The sequence below is a fragment of the Ornithodoros turicata genome, unplaced genomic scaffold (assembly GCF_037126465.1).
Source record: "Ornithodoros turicata isolate Travis unplaced genomic scaffold, ASM3712646v1 Chromosome15, whole genome shotgun sequence".
NCBI lineage: Eukaryota > Metazoa > Arthropoda > Arachnida > Ixodida > Argasidae > Ornithodoros > Ornithodoros turicata.
Window position 1 is genome coordinate 2520583 of NW_026999318.1, and position 16726 is coordinate 2537308.

The following is a 16726-nucleotide window of genomic DNA, read 5'->3' on the forward strand; positions in this document are numbered from 1 at the left end:
GTTCTGTATGTGTCACATACAATGGCATTCACTGTACTATGGCCAATTCTGAATTGGAACGCCAACGATGCTCGGCTTTACCGCGAAAGTGGTGCAACGACACACCGGCGCAGTAGCTTTGGAACAATTATGCAATGCATAGATAGATGCCTACAATGTAGTGTTGCATAGGAAGCTTTTTCTCTAAGTCAGATGACACAGACACGGAATACAAAGCATGAATTTTATAAACGTGGATATATCTTTCGCTGGACAGACGTTGACTACACATCATCGTTCGCTTGCACGTTTCCAATACATGTATAAAAACATAATAATTGGAAGCTACTCGTCCTACCGAAAGGAAAATAAAAATTTATTTGATTTAATTTAATTAATTATTGACTACCTGTAGCTCGACATCACAGCTTCATCGCCAGTCCATCACTTGTCGGCACGCTGTAGCGCCTATATTGATGCTCAGCATCGAGATACGCTTCATTAGTGGAAAATAAAACCGAATGTGACAACGTCTATTATCAAAATGCTCCGACAGGCGTTTGGGTCGTCCACGCGGAGATTTGGGTTAATGCTGTTTTACATTCCATAGCGCTTCTTCGGAACTTATTCTTTGGCCCATATCTTGTCCCGTTTCTCACGTGAATGCACTGTGAACCATCCACAAGGAGCCCAAGCGCAAGGAGTTTTTTCTTTCATTGGGTCCATCCTACGCTAGACACGAAATTCAAGCGCAAATACAGAAGAGATCGGAAAACTGACAGCCGCCGGGAAAATGACTCGTGTGAATGCTAGATAACGAGCGGGCGTCTTCAGACGCGTAGTGACCTCGTTTATCTGGATATCCTCTCACTCCTTCCCGACTTGCTGCCGGCAGAAAACTGACTCGTGTGAATACAGGGGCTGCGTCTACTAAAAAAGCGCCGCCAGCACCGGTAGGGGGCAGCGCTAGCGACAGCAGGCGCTGGTTTAGTAGACAAGCTCGCTGGTTTTGCTGAAAATGGCGGCCAACGAGCAGACGACGAGATCCCCGATGGTACCGCGCAGTCGATTACTGGATGTTTTTATTTCCGAAGCCTCCGAGACAGATGAAGAGCTGTGTATAACTGGCGCGCTTTCCGTCCTTACTACAAAAAAGCAAACAGACAAAGAATCCGAGGCCATGCACGAGAGCCGCCTTCAGGTTAGTCTCGCCGAAAGCGTATGTCGGTTCAAACCCTACCGCTTCGAGACCGATTTTAGAATGTCACCAACATCGTTTGAGGTTAGTTCATGTATCCACGACCCGTATAGGCTGCATGTTGGCGTCGGGTAGCCACTGTGACAGTGATGAGCCCAGCAGTCGATGTGGACGCCATGTTCAAACTACGCAGCGGGCGATGTCGTCTGCTATCGTGACGTCACACAGCCAGCAGCAGCGCGCTCAGCGGCTCCCGACCTGCTGCCTGCGCTGGCCAGCGGGAGCAGCGGCGCTGCGACAGCAGGTTGTCTACGAAACGAGCGCGCTGCCCTGGTCGACGGAAACTTGCCATCCGCTGACAGCGCTGGCAGCGGCGCTGCTTTAGTAGACGCAGCCAGGGTTACAGGAACACATTGCTGTGTCAAGCAAAATGTTACGTACCTCAATTACGACTGAGTACGCCTCAAGGTTCACGTTCGCTTGCCGCATGCAGCGTCCTTTCAATACAGACGACTGATGGCCCTTGCTTTCCTCTGACACATCAAAAACATAATTGCTGTTCTATAGTTTTTTCCCTTTCTCCTCGTTTGCACCTCTAAAAAATCCTGCACTATCAGCTCTGCGAAGGCTGGTCCTCAAAACTATGTTTGTAGCCATCGCATACATGCAAACACATCTGCAACATATTAAATCAATCAGCGCACAGCAGAAGGCATCACCACAACCGACACCGAACATGCCGTTTGCGGCGCTGTCGCAGGGAGACCGCGTGCCTCCTTTAGGTGTCGCACACTCCCTATGAATGTTCAGGTTGTCTTTCAGATACTCGATGGGGTCGAAGCTTGTGAAAAGGTTATCAAAGAACAACACAGTGTTTCCGAGATCTTGAATTCTTTTGGAACCACAACATTGGATCCAAATAGCAAATTGTTCCCATCTTGTATCACCTGTGCACCAATGAATGTGGTTTTACCCTGGTGCTGCAGCATGTCATGGATGATGCCAGCTGAGCTGAGCTTGCCTTACAGCACATTTAGAAGACACACTTGTCCAGAGTGATTGGCTTGCTCAAGGTTGTCTGCATAGTTAATGTATCTTTGAAGCTGCTGGAACCATTTTAGGACATTGTTTTAGCTGTGAAAGAGAACCTCGACTGCATGTACCAGCAAGAATCACCTCGTCAAGCGAGTACGAGCGCTTGCGACCCAACTTTGTTCCCGAGGCTTTTCAATCTGTCTCTGCTGGGTCCCCAGCCACACTGGGATCCCGGGGAATGAACGAGCCGACCGTGAGGCTCGGCGAGCGTTGGCACAAGAGGAGTCAGCTCTAGGACTACCCTACCAAGACATCCTGCCAGTGTTAAAGAGAGCTGTCTGCACACAGTGGCAGCAGGAGTGGGACATGGAAGAAAATAACAAGCTACACCTCACACAGCCACACGTTTCTCCCCCGCATCGGACTGAACACATCAACAGATCATCCGAAGTTCTTTACGCGAGATTGAGGATTGGACACACATGGCTCACGCATCACCACCTACTCAGAGGTCAGGATCCGCCAGCTTGTGCGCACTGCGGTGACAGCTTGACTGTCTTGCACGTACTGGCATCCTGCCCTCACTTCGAACACCAACGCCAACAGTATTTCACCGCATTCTACAGATACCATGTCCCACTCCACCCAGCCCTTCTACTGGGTGACACCCCTCTTGTGCCGTTTGATAACGTAATCAAATTTTTGACCACGTGTGGGTTTCTTAGTCAGATGTAGATGATAAGCATTGCTCCGCTTTTATCCATTATCACCGAGCTCCTCATGTAAATATCTCATTGTCACACTTGTAGATAACTTTTAACTGCCATGCTCGCTTGCTATCGTCATCCCCCTCTCTCTTATCCTGGTCAATCAATCATCGCTCATCGCTCATACCTGTAGATAGGTTTTAACTACCACACTCTCTCTCACATCATCTTTCCCATAATCGTCTCCGACACACTCAGCATAGTTTTGGCGCTCTATGGCCTTTGTTGCCTTTGTGCCATTAAACACATAATCAATCAATCAATCAATCAATCATGTACCAGTAATTCTTCACAAAGAGTTCCAAGGAAAGCACGAATTTCACTTGGTGAAGTGTTCAGCGAACATCCAGTCTGTCGCACAGAATAGAGATTTGTCTGCTGGCAGGTATGCATGATTATCTCGCTTGTAAACATGGACTGGAAATACTCGGAAGGAGTCCTAACAGATGTGGGTGCTGAGAACACAGGAGGAGGTGCCTCAAAATTTGTTATATCTGCCGTTTTTTCAAGTTCTTTGCCTGTTTGGATGAATGTCAGTTTCCTGGTTCGCTTCATTGGCAGTTTCGGTGGGCAAAGTTACTAATTTGTTTTTCGTTTTTGTGCTTTTTTGGTGATGTTGCCCCTCGTTCATCGAATCTGATCTCATTTGCTACTGCTCAGGTGGCTACGTCTGTTGCACAGTCCACGTCAGTTGTATCACTGTTTAAATGATAGGAATGTTTGAAGGATAAGCGTACATCCCAAGCTTCTACACGCTGTTAAAAAATGGCTGATGTGCATTATGTGTAACAGAACTGTCCGCAACCTCCCACTGGGTTCAAGAAGATGACAAATTTTTATTCTGTGGTGTCGTTCCACCAAAAAGTTGGCTTTGTTTTATTATGCTTATCACCGGTTATGAAGGATGCCATAAAAATAAAGTGAGTATATATATATATTTCAACACACATCCGCTTGATTTCAGTAGTTTCAGCACAAAAAGCCTTTACACATTAGGCATGTTCATAAGGAAGGTCACACAGTGCACGGTTGCAGTATCCTTTGCTGCTGTCCTTTAAACTGTGTTAATTTAGTGAACATTTGTCTGACTTTGTTTACATGGACACTTCTTGTCACCTCTTTGCTGGCATGATGCAGCCGTATGTTGACGTATTGACTTGCAACCGACCTGAAGAGGTGGAGTAGATTGTTTTCGAGAGGAGAGCTTTTGAACATGTGTTCGTGTATTGGCGGGAACAGATCCTGGTCGTGCAGCTTGTTGACAATTTGTGCCATAATGATTTGTGCAACATTTTTCTTTGGGCAGCTCGTTGTGCGAGACTGTGGCAAGAACTATCTGTTCACACTTCCTTGATATTTTAACCACTCCCTCTGAAGTGTACACCCCACCTCTGCTCTTACAATGAATTAGTGAGTACGCAGGTAAGTCACTGGACGCAACTGTCAGGACATCCAAGTGCTGCACATCAAGGACAGTCGTAGCTGGCGCATAAGAAATGCTGAAATCCTCTGTTTTGGCGCTCTCTAGTCCTCGTTGCTTTTGCGCCAAAAAAAAACCCAAACATCATCATCATCACAAATGCTGCAATGTATGTCACAGCCCTAAAAAGGGATGTCAGTAATTCTCCCTGGATCAAGACAATAACCGTGATTTCCTTCAACAACACTCAGTGAGTGTTTCTCAACATTTGGCAGGAGTTGTCTCCGTGAAATTATGTCGATCACCTCTTCAGGACATGGTACACTTGCACTGCTGACAGTGAGGATTGAAATGCTCTCCAGTGGCAAACAATTTCCAGTGGCGACACTCTGAATACTTGATCGCATTCTTCTTCGCTATTGTTTCTTCACACACATCAACGAAACCTTGCATTGAAATTTAGAACCCCAGAAATCCTGTCTTCCTGGCTGTGTTGAGCAGACTTGGACCACCTCTGTGCTCCCGAAGTGCAGATAAGTACTTCTGGATTGTTTTGAACTGACCTTTGACATTGCTGATGTTTCTGTCGCTGAGGGGCTTCTTCCACTGCTTTTGACGGATACTTTGTGAATATAGCACACCAAAGTTATTAATAATGTGACGCAGAAACTGTTCTGTTGCCCCTGGCTTCTCAAATCCTGGCTGCTGCGGAATTTGGCCAAGGCATCTACCACAGAGGTACTCATGACTTGAGCTGCCAAACTCACTTTCATTGGCTGCTTGCACCAGTCAATGTGTGCTGTTCGAAGATGATTTGGAAGAAGCTCTCTGAATTTGATGCAACATGTCTAGGTAGGTGCCAGACAGTGCCAGAATTGGTTCAGCAGGGGACCGTCAAGGTAAACCTCAAGCTGGCGGATTACGAAAGGCTGATTTCTAGGAAAATAGAGAATTGTGAGATGTCGAGGGCCATGAACTTCAATGCCATATTGTCCCAAATTCTTGAACTGCAGTGGTATCAGGCACAGCAACAACAGTGACAAATGGAACAACATCAGGAACTTATGGATGCATTCTCTACCACATTGAAAGGCAGCCTGAAGCCTAGGTTTGAGCTAGTCAAGCCCGATCTGTTTGACGAACAATCAGCGAGCCCAATGTCTTGGCTCAACTTTTACGAATATGCCTGTGACAAAAATTACTGGCATCTAGATCAAGACCGGGTAATGAATATGTGAATGTTCTTGACTGGAATAGCGAAGAAATGGTACGAGCTGCGTTTGCAGGACCATCCGGATCAGTCATGGGAAGAATGGAAGAAGGATTTTCTAGTCTCATTTGAAGAAACTTCGGTGGAACGTTGGGACCGACCCATGTGCTTCCGGTATAGATCATCAGACAGCCCTTTGGAATATTTCTTTGAAAAGCGACGATTACTGCAGGTTGCCGACAGCAACCTTCCGGCGACATCTTTAGTCCCGTTGATGATGCACGGGCTGACAAAAGACATGCAAAAACAGGTTCAGGTGAAGTCGCCTAAATCAGTCGAGGAGCTGCATATGTGCCTGAAGGAACTGTGTGTTGATAATGGACCACGTAGTTCGGGGGATTCTCTGCAAGGCGCTGGAAGCACAAATTCCTTTCGTGATCGGCGGGGCATGTCATCACAGGATGGTGGCAATCGTGCATGGCATGTTCGAGGTCCACCGGCCGTAAGGACTGTGGATTATCGGGAACCTGAGGATGTTGGCAGACTGGATATATAAAAAAAAAACAGTAAAAGAGGGTGTACAGTCCCACCCGTTGACATCAAGTGAGTCTTTTTTTTTCTGTGCAACAAGGCTCTTTTATATGTCGATGTCATTGTAAACGGGAAACCCGTCAAGGCGCTAATCGACAGTAGGGCATCGGTCAGTGTAGTAAACAGAAACATTGTGAACGACGGGTGTATCACCGTCGGAAGGGCAATAGATGTAGTCAGTTATGATGGTACAAGAAACGTTTATAACCAATGGGCCAATGTTACGTTCAGTTTTCAAACCATTACCAAGCGAACAAAGGCTTTGGTAATTGAAAACGTTGAGTACGACCTCCTTTTGTCACACCCAGACATGAAAGAACTGCGCATGAACATCTACTGGAATGACGAGGTAACAGTGCAAGATGTCTCTGTTGGAACGTGTGCTCTCCAAAAAAAGAATAGTAGAGGGAGCCGAGGAGGTCTTTCAGAAATACCCTGACCTTGACAAATATCCACCGGCCACAACATGCCTGGAGGTGCCATTTGAGTTAAAAGACACAACAGTTGTTCACAAGAAACGATACAACATGTCAAGAGATGAAAGGAGCTGGCTAAAGCAGGAATTGGGAGAGATGCTGCAAGCAAAAATTATTCGACCGTCCCTCTCGACGTTTGCATCTCCAATTACGATAGTGCAAACGGAAGATGGCTCGTTTAGGCTTTGCACCGATTACAGGTGTATAAACCGGCAAACGGAGCTCTTTCCTTTTCCAGTGCCACGCATTGATAGTATCATCGATGAAACTGGCGGTTGTTCCGTATTCTCTGGGATAGACCTATGCAAAGGCTTCTGGCAAGTCCCACTTCAGGAAGAGTTCAAGAAGTACACGGCTTTTGTCACTCCCTTTGGGGTATACGAATACAACAGACTTCCATTTGATTGGAAGAATTCACCAGCATGGTTTCAGAAGATGTTGAGTGAAGCTTTGAGTGATTTCCTCGGTATTTTCTGTAACGTGTACGTCGATGACATTATCATTTATTCTCGGTCAAAAGAGGAACATTCACAGCATCTCGCACTGGTTCTACAAGCATTGTCCAAGGCTCATGTGAAAATCAATCACAAGAAGAGTGAGTTTTTCAAGCAGCAGGTTCAATTTTTGGGACGAGTGTTCGACGGTAACACCAAGACAACTAAACTAGAGTCAGTGGCACGCATCCAGAAAGCAGAAAGCATCATGAAGCAGGTGGAGGCCGGAAAGTCAGCTTACTGTGGTCTCCCTGCGGGTCCCCGGTGGAACAGTGGTCCCGGTGCGCCTTGCCTGCTAGAGGGTGGTTCGCTGCTGGTTTGCCGAAAAATTTAGGATGTTGCATGGCCGAATTACGCCGAACATGGTGTTCGTTGTTCGGGTCACCAAATGTAGAGGAAGAGTCCTGACCGGCGATGATGGAATGTCCCAGCGGGCAGATGTGCGTGGCCTCACGCTAGGACGGTGCCGGTAGAACTGGCTGGCAGGCGCAGTGGCGCGCGCCAGCAGAGGCAAGTCGTTGTCATCGTCGTGCACGGGCCGCCACACACGTATCCTGTCCCCAAGTGTTTGCCCCTGGTCCATTTGAGATTTGGTAACCTCTCCGAGTTCATTATTAGAAAAGTCAGTGCTTACGGACTTCTCAACAAGTAGGCTCCCTATGGCTTTCTTGTCTTTCAATATGTCGGATAGTGCTCTTGCAGATCTTAGTGGGAAAATGGAAAGAACACAATAAAAAAGTGAAGAAGCAAACGAAGCAATTAAGAAAGTAACTGGTGCAAATGTCATAACGCTGTGCAATAACAAGACCTATCGTGTTAGCAACATTGACTGGATTAAGAACCCAAGGAGCACCTGCGACACAAAGCACAATATTCTTCATGGGTTACCACATCGCGCAGTATGTGAAAGACATCAGAGATCTCAACCAACTCTACTGGTTTGGCAACTAAAGGAGGACCTCAGGGCTCGAGGAATGCAGAACATTTATGGTGCCCGAACTTTGTGTCACGACTGGATTCGGTCTGTCGCTTTAAATTATCACTTGCATTGTATGACCCCACTGGCATATCTCTTTGTGTTCCGCTGGTTGTGCTAGGGTGGCAATCTGCAGCACATCTTAGCAAAACTGTAAACTGCTCTACACAAGCATACAACGAATCCAAAGTACCACAATAGGGTAAGGTGGTCGATGTTGAGGACAGTTCAACTATTTCTTTAATATCAGCAAGAATAATCGCTTAAATTATACCATAATTCGTTATTGGAATCCTCAATCCCTTGAGAAATGATCCACAATTTTTTTGCTGATAGAATATTTATTTATTTCTTACGAACCAAAACTATAAGCCTACATATTTGTAACAACTTACCCCACCCTATGGGTAAGTTGAGGACATAAAAAATGTGCCTGTGGGAAAGTTGAGGACGCATATGAAATCAACTAAAGAAAATTACGCGCACCTCCCGCACGTGAAAGAAGCCGAAGTAAAGGTTCCTACGCACACCTCGTGGTACCACACCCTGCAGATTTGGCATTGTATCCATTTGGTCTGCTTCGAGGAGCATGCAGCGTAGAAACTTTTCCCACAAAATCCACAGTTGTTTTGGCCGTCCTTCTCTCCTACGCCGCTGCTTGGCGTAGCCTTTCTTCTATTCTTCAATGTTCCTCCGCTTACGTTACCTTTCCCACGCTTTGAGACATCATTTTTTTCACCCCGTTTTCTGTTGTCCCTCCGTCGGGTGGCTTCGCTTACATTTTCAGGGCACGTGACCACAAAGCTACTCTGCATTCGGCTCCGACCTGCCTGCCTGGAAATTTTCGCTGGTGAAGGGATTACCTGCCTCACAGATGTCGCAGGATCTGGTGGGGCTGTCTTCCGGACGTGGCGTACCTTGCAGCGCGGAGCTAGTGGAGGGTTCATCCAGCTGCGTAGGAGCAAATTTGTGATCCGGCACACGCAATCGGTTGAAGGGAAAAATTCCTCTGGCCTCAAAGCTGCTTGAAGCATTAGCAGGGGTCGCTACAGACGCCCATACCTGTCCCAAAATGTGACCAAACTTCGATTTTGTGAACACATCGTTTGGATGAAAGCGCACCCACTGGTTCAGAAGCTGGTGGTAGGTGTGCTTAAATAGCTTGAAAAAGCACGTGTCCAGTGGCTGCAGGGCATGCGTTGTGTGACTTGGGAGGCATAACATGACGATGTCGTTTTCTATGCAGTAGTTCAGGGCGTCTATGTCCTTAGTGTGACTCACGTGGCCATCCAAGATCAAGAGAGTTCGGCCTTGAGGTCAGTGAGCCTGGAAGTGCTTCAGCCACTGCAAAAAAATCTCTTCGTTGCTGTATCCCGAGTCCTGCATGACGACCACCGACCCATTTGGCATGCCTGCGTTGAACTCTGGCAATAAACGTTTCCCCTTAAACACAACCATGGGAGGAATGTACGTTCCCGCCGCATTGCATCACAATGACAGTCACGTTTTCGCCTTTCTCATTCAGTGTTCTTGCGACCACCGTCTTCTCACATTTTTTTGTGACCACCTTCGGCGGACGGTTGTTCATTGGACACCCTGTCTCATCCATGTTGTAGATAAGTTGGGGGTAACCTTGTAAGTTCATCTCTTCCAAAGCCTTTTCCAGGAGGTCGTAAAAGCCGTTCGCTCTTTCCCTTGTCAAACCAGCCGCCCTAACCCGTGACAATCCCTCAGCCTGACGAATTGAGAGATCCTTGTGCCGTTTGAGGAATCCTCGAAGCCAGTCTCGTCCAGCAGCACCAGGCTCTTGAAATGGATGATTCAGGTTAAGAGACACAGCAAGCTTGAGCGCTGCAGTGCGAACATCTTTTGATGTCAGGGGAAATCCTTTTTCGGCCAGTTGGAGCAGCCTTGAGACGAGGTGGGTTTCTTGCTCTCGTGAAAAGACAGGAGGTCTTCCCTGATCCACAATTGTTACAAGAGGTGTCTCTTTTGAACGTTTAACGTATCTCTTAAGGGTTGCATTCTTAATGCAGAAAACACTGGCCGCCTCTCGGTAGGACATCCCGTTCTTTATGGCCGCTACTGCACTGGCGAGTTCATCATTACCGTAACTGCGTTCACGTACCCGTTTGTACTGTCGAGGCATCTGAAAAGATCATAGACAACATCTATTAAGTCAAAAACATGCACAGAAGGCAACAGCAAATTCTTCGTGACACCTAACGATAGACAGTGACGAGTGTATGAAAACAGCGACTGTCCTCAACTTTCCCCGCAGTGCCGGGCTTCAATTTAGTCTTTTGCTTGCGTCTACCACAATGCTCAGACCCGAGTAATGCACATGAAAACACAGGGCAGTGCCACAGCATCATGACGGTAAGGTCATATGTTACTAGTGCGGGAAGAGAACTGAGTAAATTAGAAGTCAATTTTGGCGAAAGTTAGAAATGAGACAAAAAAGACCCCTCTTACCTCGACGACAGCTGAGAAACAGCGCCTGACGTCTTTGTGAAGTGCGACGTGCAGAAATTCGACACGTGCTTCCAAAGCCCACACAGTGGCTGTCATCACCCTGGTGTCACAGACGCAAAGCAATCATTCCCAAGAAAATGCGACGCGAAAAACCGAAACTGTCCTCAACTTGCCCCCGTCCTCAAGTAACCCCGCTTTAACCTATTTCTCATTTTGGAGCGACAGCACTGATCGAGGCTACACTTCTGCTTCGTCACCAGCACTCCTCGACTTTTGATCATTTGTTATTTCACGGAATGACAAAGCTTATCCCTGTCAAGTGCATTCTGTTAAGAACAAAATAAAATTTCGCTTATGAAAGATAAATAGCATCAATGTGTCCAAATGCTTGGACATCACTTTTCTCCAAAATCGTGTTTGGCGCATCATGGCCATAGTTGCTGATGTGCCATCAAACACTAATTCATCAGCATTATCATTCTCGGAAATCGGTACATCCCCCGTATGGTCAAATACTTAGCAACTGCGCCATTCTTGGTGCTGAACACCACGGAGAGCAAGCATCGGGTTGCACGCTCATGCATGTCTTCTGCTTTGACAAATGTGGCAGATGACGTCCTCAACTCTTCACCAAAGAAAAAATAAAAATACTACTGTACACTCCAGTGTGCCACATATATTTCTGAAGGTCTTGATCTTGCATGCCACTCTCTTGGAACTTTAGTGCATAGACTGAAATCTGATAGAACAACACTGACTGGGTGGCGCAATCTGCATAACGAACTGGGGATAATGCGCAGGGAAGCACAGTTTTGGCTTCAGAGGTGCATTGGGTACCTGGCATTCCTTTCTGAATTTCAGTCTGGAGGTATGCCACAAAGTTACTTTCCTTTCGTTAACAAAGTTACTGTTATTTCTGGAGCAAACCTGAAACTGGCCACATCACGATAGAGCAGCAGTACTTCCAAGTCCGGATTTTCCAGTGTTCCTGCTGTTCCTCAAAATAAGAGTTATACTACGGATCTTGTTCCGACTTGTGTCTGTGGGAGTCTGCGGGATGGCACATAGGATGTGAGACAGAGAAAAAATATATAGAGAGAGTGTTCTAGATGACAATACTTCCAGTTTATATAAACTATGCGCGGTGGCCATCCTTTACCACAGTAGTAAAACTTCTGTTTGGTAGACTGCATAGTGCTCCACAGTGCTCTTGTGCACTCCTGTACACTGCATAGACTATGCTGTAGTGTCCATCGCGAACGGTGCTCACACCAGTTGCAGGGCCTGGTGGTCGATATCGTGCTCGTCCCTTTTCTTGAAAGGAGGCGGATGACATTGGTTCCCGAACAGCCGAAGTTCTTCCTCATTCTTGAAAGAAAATCATGCTGCTGCACAGCCTTGCATATTTACACACAGCTGAAAGAGCAAAGTATTTTTCAAAGTCCATGGTGCTGGAACAACTCAGGGTAAGAGACATGAAATATGAATTGGTTGATTACATGGTCAAGTCCATTATAGAGCTTTGATTAAAGCAGCAGTACTGCCCTAGGAGGTATTGCTAGTGGGCTTGAAGCATGTGATGTGAGCTATATTATGTAGGGCATGTGTATAAAACGCTCACCACGACCAGTAGATATACTTTTCTTTTCATTAGTTGCTTTAATCTTTAAAAACTCTTTACTGTAGTGTCTTGAACTCGACACACTCTGAAAGTGTTCACCCAGGAGGTTCGCTTGTACTTCCAAATTGTCACAGGGAAACCCATTAATTTGTAGAAGAGGGAAGTTACGATAGTCGCCCTTAATACTTCTCAGTCTCTCCCAAACTTTCTTTGATGGTGTATTTGACGTAAATGATGAAACAAAGCCTCTCCAAGATTCCCTTTGAGCTTGTTTCCGTGTCCATTATGACCTTCGTTGTCGCTGCGCCAAAAAAATCCCAATCGTCATCATCATCATCATCATTGTTTCCGTGTCCATCTCGCTTTACCTCGTGCTTTGTTAAAGGCGAGCAAGTTCTGCGCAGTGGGGTACATATTAAAGATACCCCACGCTCGGTTTTGTTCCCTTCGTATTTTCTCACAATCACTCGTCCACCATGGCTTGGGGCGCTTGGGGATACGGCCGGAGGTTTGTAGAATGGATTCGACGGTGGTGCTCCGGTATTGAGCATGCAAATCGGCCTTGTAAGTAAAATTCTTTCAATCATCTTCCCTGATCTGTCAACTTTTTGACTGCCCCATACAGAATTGTGGGCATTGAAATCGCCATGTACGAGACATGGCGATGGGAGTTCATCAAGTAAATCTTCCTGTTGTTTTTGACCTACCACCACCGATGGAGGCAGATATAAAGAGCGAACTGTTAAAACCCTATGAAGGCAAACCTGAACAGCAACTGCCTCAAAATCTGTTTTCAGTGGAAGGTGCTTTGTAGGAACATAATTTCGTGTAAGGATTGCAACACCACCAGATGTACGTGTTGCACCTAGACGATCTTTTCGAAGTAGGTTCCACCGCCGGAGTGTGTGTGTCTGTTGTGGATTTAGGTTAGTTTCTTGTAATGCGACACAGAATGCATCATGCCTGTCTGACAGATCGTTGACATCATCGAGATTTGCGAAGGGCCCTCGACAATTCCACTGCAGGATAGTCATAATGGAGATAATAAGAGGGCTGTGTACAAGACCAGTCCGCATGATGGAGATTAGTATGCTGTTCAAGTTAGAAGAATAGTGTTTAGGGAGGTTGTATCCTTCTCGGTGGTTGTTTTGGTTGCTAATTAGCTTTGGTTCCCCTACCTCTTCCGCTACTTTTTTTCTCTTCTCCTTCCAGAAAGACTCGATGATGACTTTTGTGATATGCAGTCATCATCATCGGTGTTCATGTTTTGGGTAATGCCTTGGGAGGGGCACTTTGTGTTCCCGTCCCAAATGGATGGAGTGCCATCGACCTTTGAAGTGGTCGTGGCTGTTTCCTTCTGTGCGGTCGTTCGACCAGGCGCAGTTCCCGGAAGAGACACTTGTGTGTCCCTTACTTCTGTTTGGGGAGTGTAGGGTGAAAACTCAGAATCCCGAGGGCAGGTCTGAGTTTCCACAGACTTCCTCAGTGGCGCCACTCCCTTGCGCACCACGTTGGAAAAGGTTCCTTTCTTGCCAAAATCTACTTGTGATTTCGCTGTTCTGTATGAAATATTCTGTTCAGTCATTATTTTCAGTATGTGCTTTTCTTCCTGCCAACGAGGACAGGACCTGGAGTAGACAGGGTGACTACCTCAACATCGCACATTGCATTTCGTTGTGGCATAATTCTGGAGCATGGTCCTTGCCAGAACACTTTGGACAGGTCGTGTGCCCGCGACAGACTCGAGAACTGGGTCCAAAGTGCTGACACTTAAAGCATCTCCTTGGGTTAGGGATGTACGGCCGTATCTTTCAATTCAGGTATCCTACCTTGATGGTTCAGGAAGTGTGTGTAGCTTGAACGACAGAACAATATGCTTTGTGGGAAGTTATTTACTAGCTCTTCGCATTACTACGTATTTTCCCGAATATAAGTCGACCCGAGTTTAGGTCGACCCCCCCAATTTGCGATGTCCAAAAAAGAAAAAAAGTAAAAGTGGTTAAGTCAAAAAGCGTTTATTCACTCCTCATCAGAAGATGAACACGACTCTTCCGTTGTGCATTCGGGCTCTTCTTGGTGAAGCAAACATTGTCATTCAACAAGAGTCCGCACTTCCTGAACGATCGCGCAACAAGGTCACGTGGAGTGGCAGCCCAAGCCGATAACACTCAGCTGCGCATTTCCAAAAGCGATGCCCTCTTAACCCGGCCTGACTGCGTCAAACAATACAACAACTTTATTTTGAAATGGAGAGTGGGGAGGTTCATCGCCAGAGGCGATACTCTACCCCATTGCTGGTGGGGATGTCTGGAATAAATAATGAGGCGTCCGTACGTGGTCACGGCGCGCAAGGCATTCATTACCTCTGCACTATGCCGTAGTGCAGGATTCACAAGAGAGAAAGGACCGCACAAGGTTGACCCTCGCCGCCAAAGAAGGGGAAAAAGGAAATATGAGAAGGGAGGAGACGAAAGTGGAAGGTGGCGACTAGCTGAATGGTCCTGGCCGGGCCTTCCAGGACCACCCGTCTATGGGAAGCAGAGGCCAAAGTGGTGTGTTGTTTTCCCAGAGGGGCCCCGACGGGTCCAAAACAACCTCTGGGTCCACTCAACCACCAGGATCCCTCTTTCCCCAGACACGGGACAGCTACGCACAGCTATACGTGGGGGTCAACTCTCCCGCGGCGATCCTACCGTAATTGCGGGAGAGGGCTAATGCGGCAACAATGCCGGGCGATTCCCGACGCTGGGTATGTGGATGCCATTGCAGCAAAAGAAAAAAAAAGCTCATTATTAGAAAAGTCAATGCTTATGGACTTGTCAACAAGTAGGCTCCCTATGGCTTTCTTGTCTTTCAATATGTCGTATAGTGCTCTTGCAGATGTTAGTAGGAAAATGGAAAGAACACAATAAAAATGTGAAGAAGCAAATGAAGCAATTAAGAAAGTAACTGGTGCAAATGTCATAACTCTGTACAATAACAAGACCTATCGTGTTAGCAATATTGACTGGAGTAAGAACCCAAGGGGCACCTGCGACACAAAGCGCAATATCTTTCATGGGTTACCACATTGCGCAGTATGTGAAAGACATCAGAGATCTCAACCAACTCTACTGGTTTGGCAACTAAAGAAGGACCTCAAGGCTCGAGGAATGCAGAACATTTATGGTGCCTGAGCTTTGTGCCACAACTGGATTCGGTCTGTCGCTTTAAATTATCACTTGCATTGTATGACCCAACTGGCATATCTCTTTGTGTTCCGCTAGTTGTGCTAGGGTGGCAATCTGCAGCACATCTTAGCAAAACTGTCAACTGCTCTACACAAGCATAAAACGAATCCAAAGTACCACAATATTTCTCATTTTGGGGCGACAGCACTGACCGAGGCTACACTTCACCTTCGCTACCAGCACTCGTCATTTTGATCATTTATTATTTCACGGAATGACAAAGCTTATCCCTGTCAAGTGCATTCTGTTAAGAACAAAATAAAATTTCGCTTATAAAAGATAAATAGCATCAATGTGTCCAAATGCTTGGACACCAGTTTTCTCCAAAATCGTGTTTGGCGCATCATGGCCATAGTTGCTGATGTGCCATCAAACACTAACTCATCAGCATTATCATTCTCGGAAATCGGTACATCCCCCATGTGGTCAAAAACTTATCAACTGCGCCATACTTGGTACTGAGCACCGCGGAGAGCAAGCATCGGTTTGCACGCTCATGCTTGTCTTCTGCTTTGACAGGTGTGGCAGATGACGTCCTGAACTCTTCACCAAAGAAAAAAAATATTAAAAATACTACTGTACGCTCTAGTGTGCCACAGATATTTCTGAAGGTCTTGATCTTGCATGCCACTCTCTAAGAACTTTAGTGCATAGACTGAAATCTGATAGGACAACACTGACTGGGTGGCCCAATCTCCATAACGAACTGGGGATAATGCGCAGGGGAGCACAATTTTGGCTTCAGAGGTGCATCGGGTACCTGGCATTCCTTTCTGAATTTCATTCTGGAGGTATGCCACAAAGTTACTGTTATTTCTGGAGCAAAGCTGAAACTGGCTACATCACGACAGAGCAGCAGTACTTCCAAGTCCGTTTTTTGCAGTAGTGAGCTGTTTCTCAAAATAAGAGTTATACTACGGACCTTGTTCCGACTTGTGTCTGTGGGAGTCTGCGGGATAGCATATAGGATGTAAGACAGAGAAGAAATATAAAGTGAGTGTTCTAGATGACTATACTTCCAGTTTATATAAACTATGCGCAGTGGCCATCCTTTACCACAGTCGTAAAACTTATGTTTGGTAGACTGCATAGTGCTCCACAGTGCTGCAGGAGGTGGATGACATTGGTTCCTGAACAGCCGAAGTTCCTCCTCATTCTCGAAAGAAAATCATGCTGCTGCACAGCCTTGCATATTTACACAGAGCTGGGAGAGCAAAGTATTTTTCAAGGTCCATGGCGCTGGAACAACTCAGG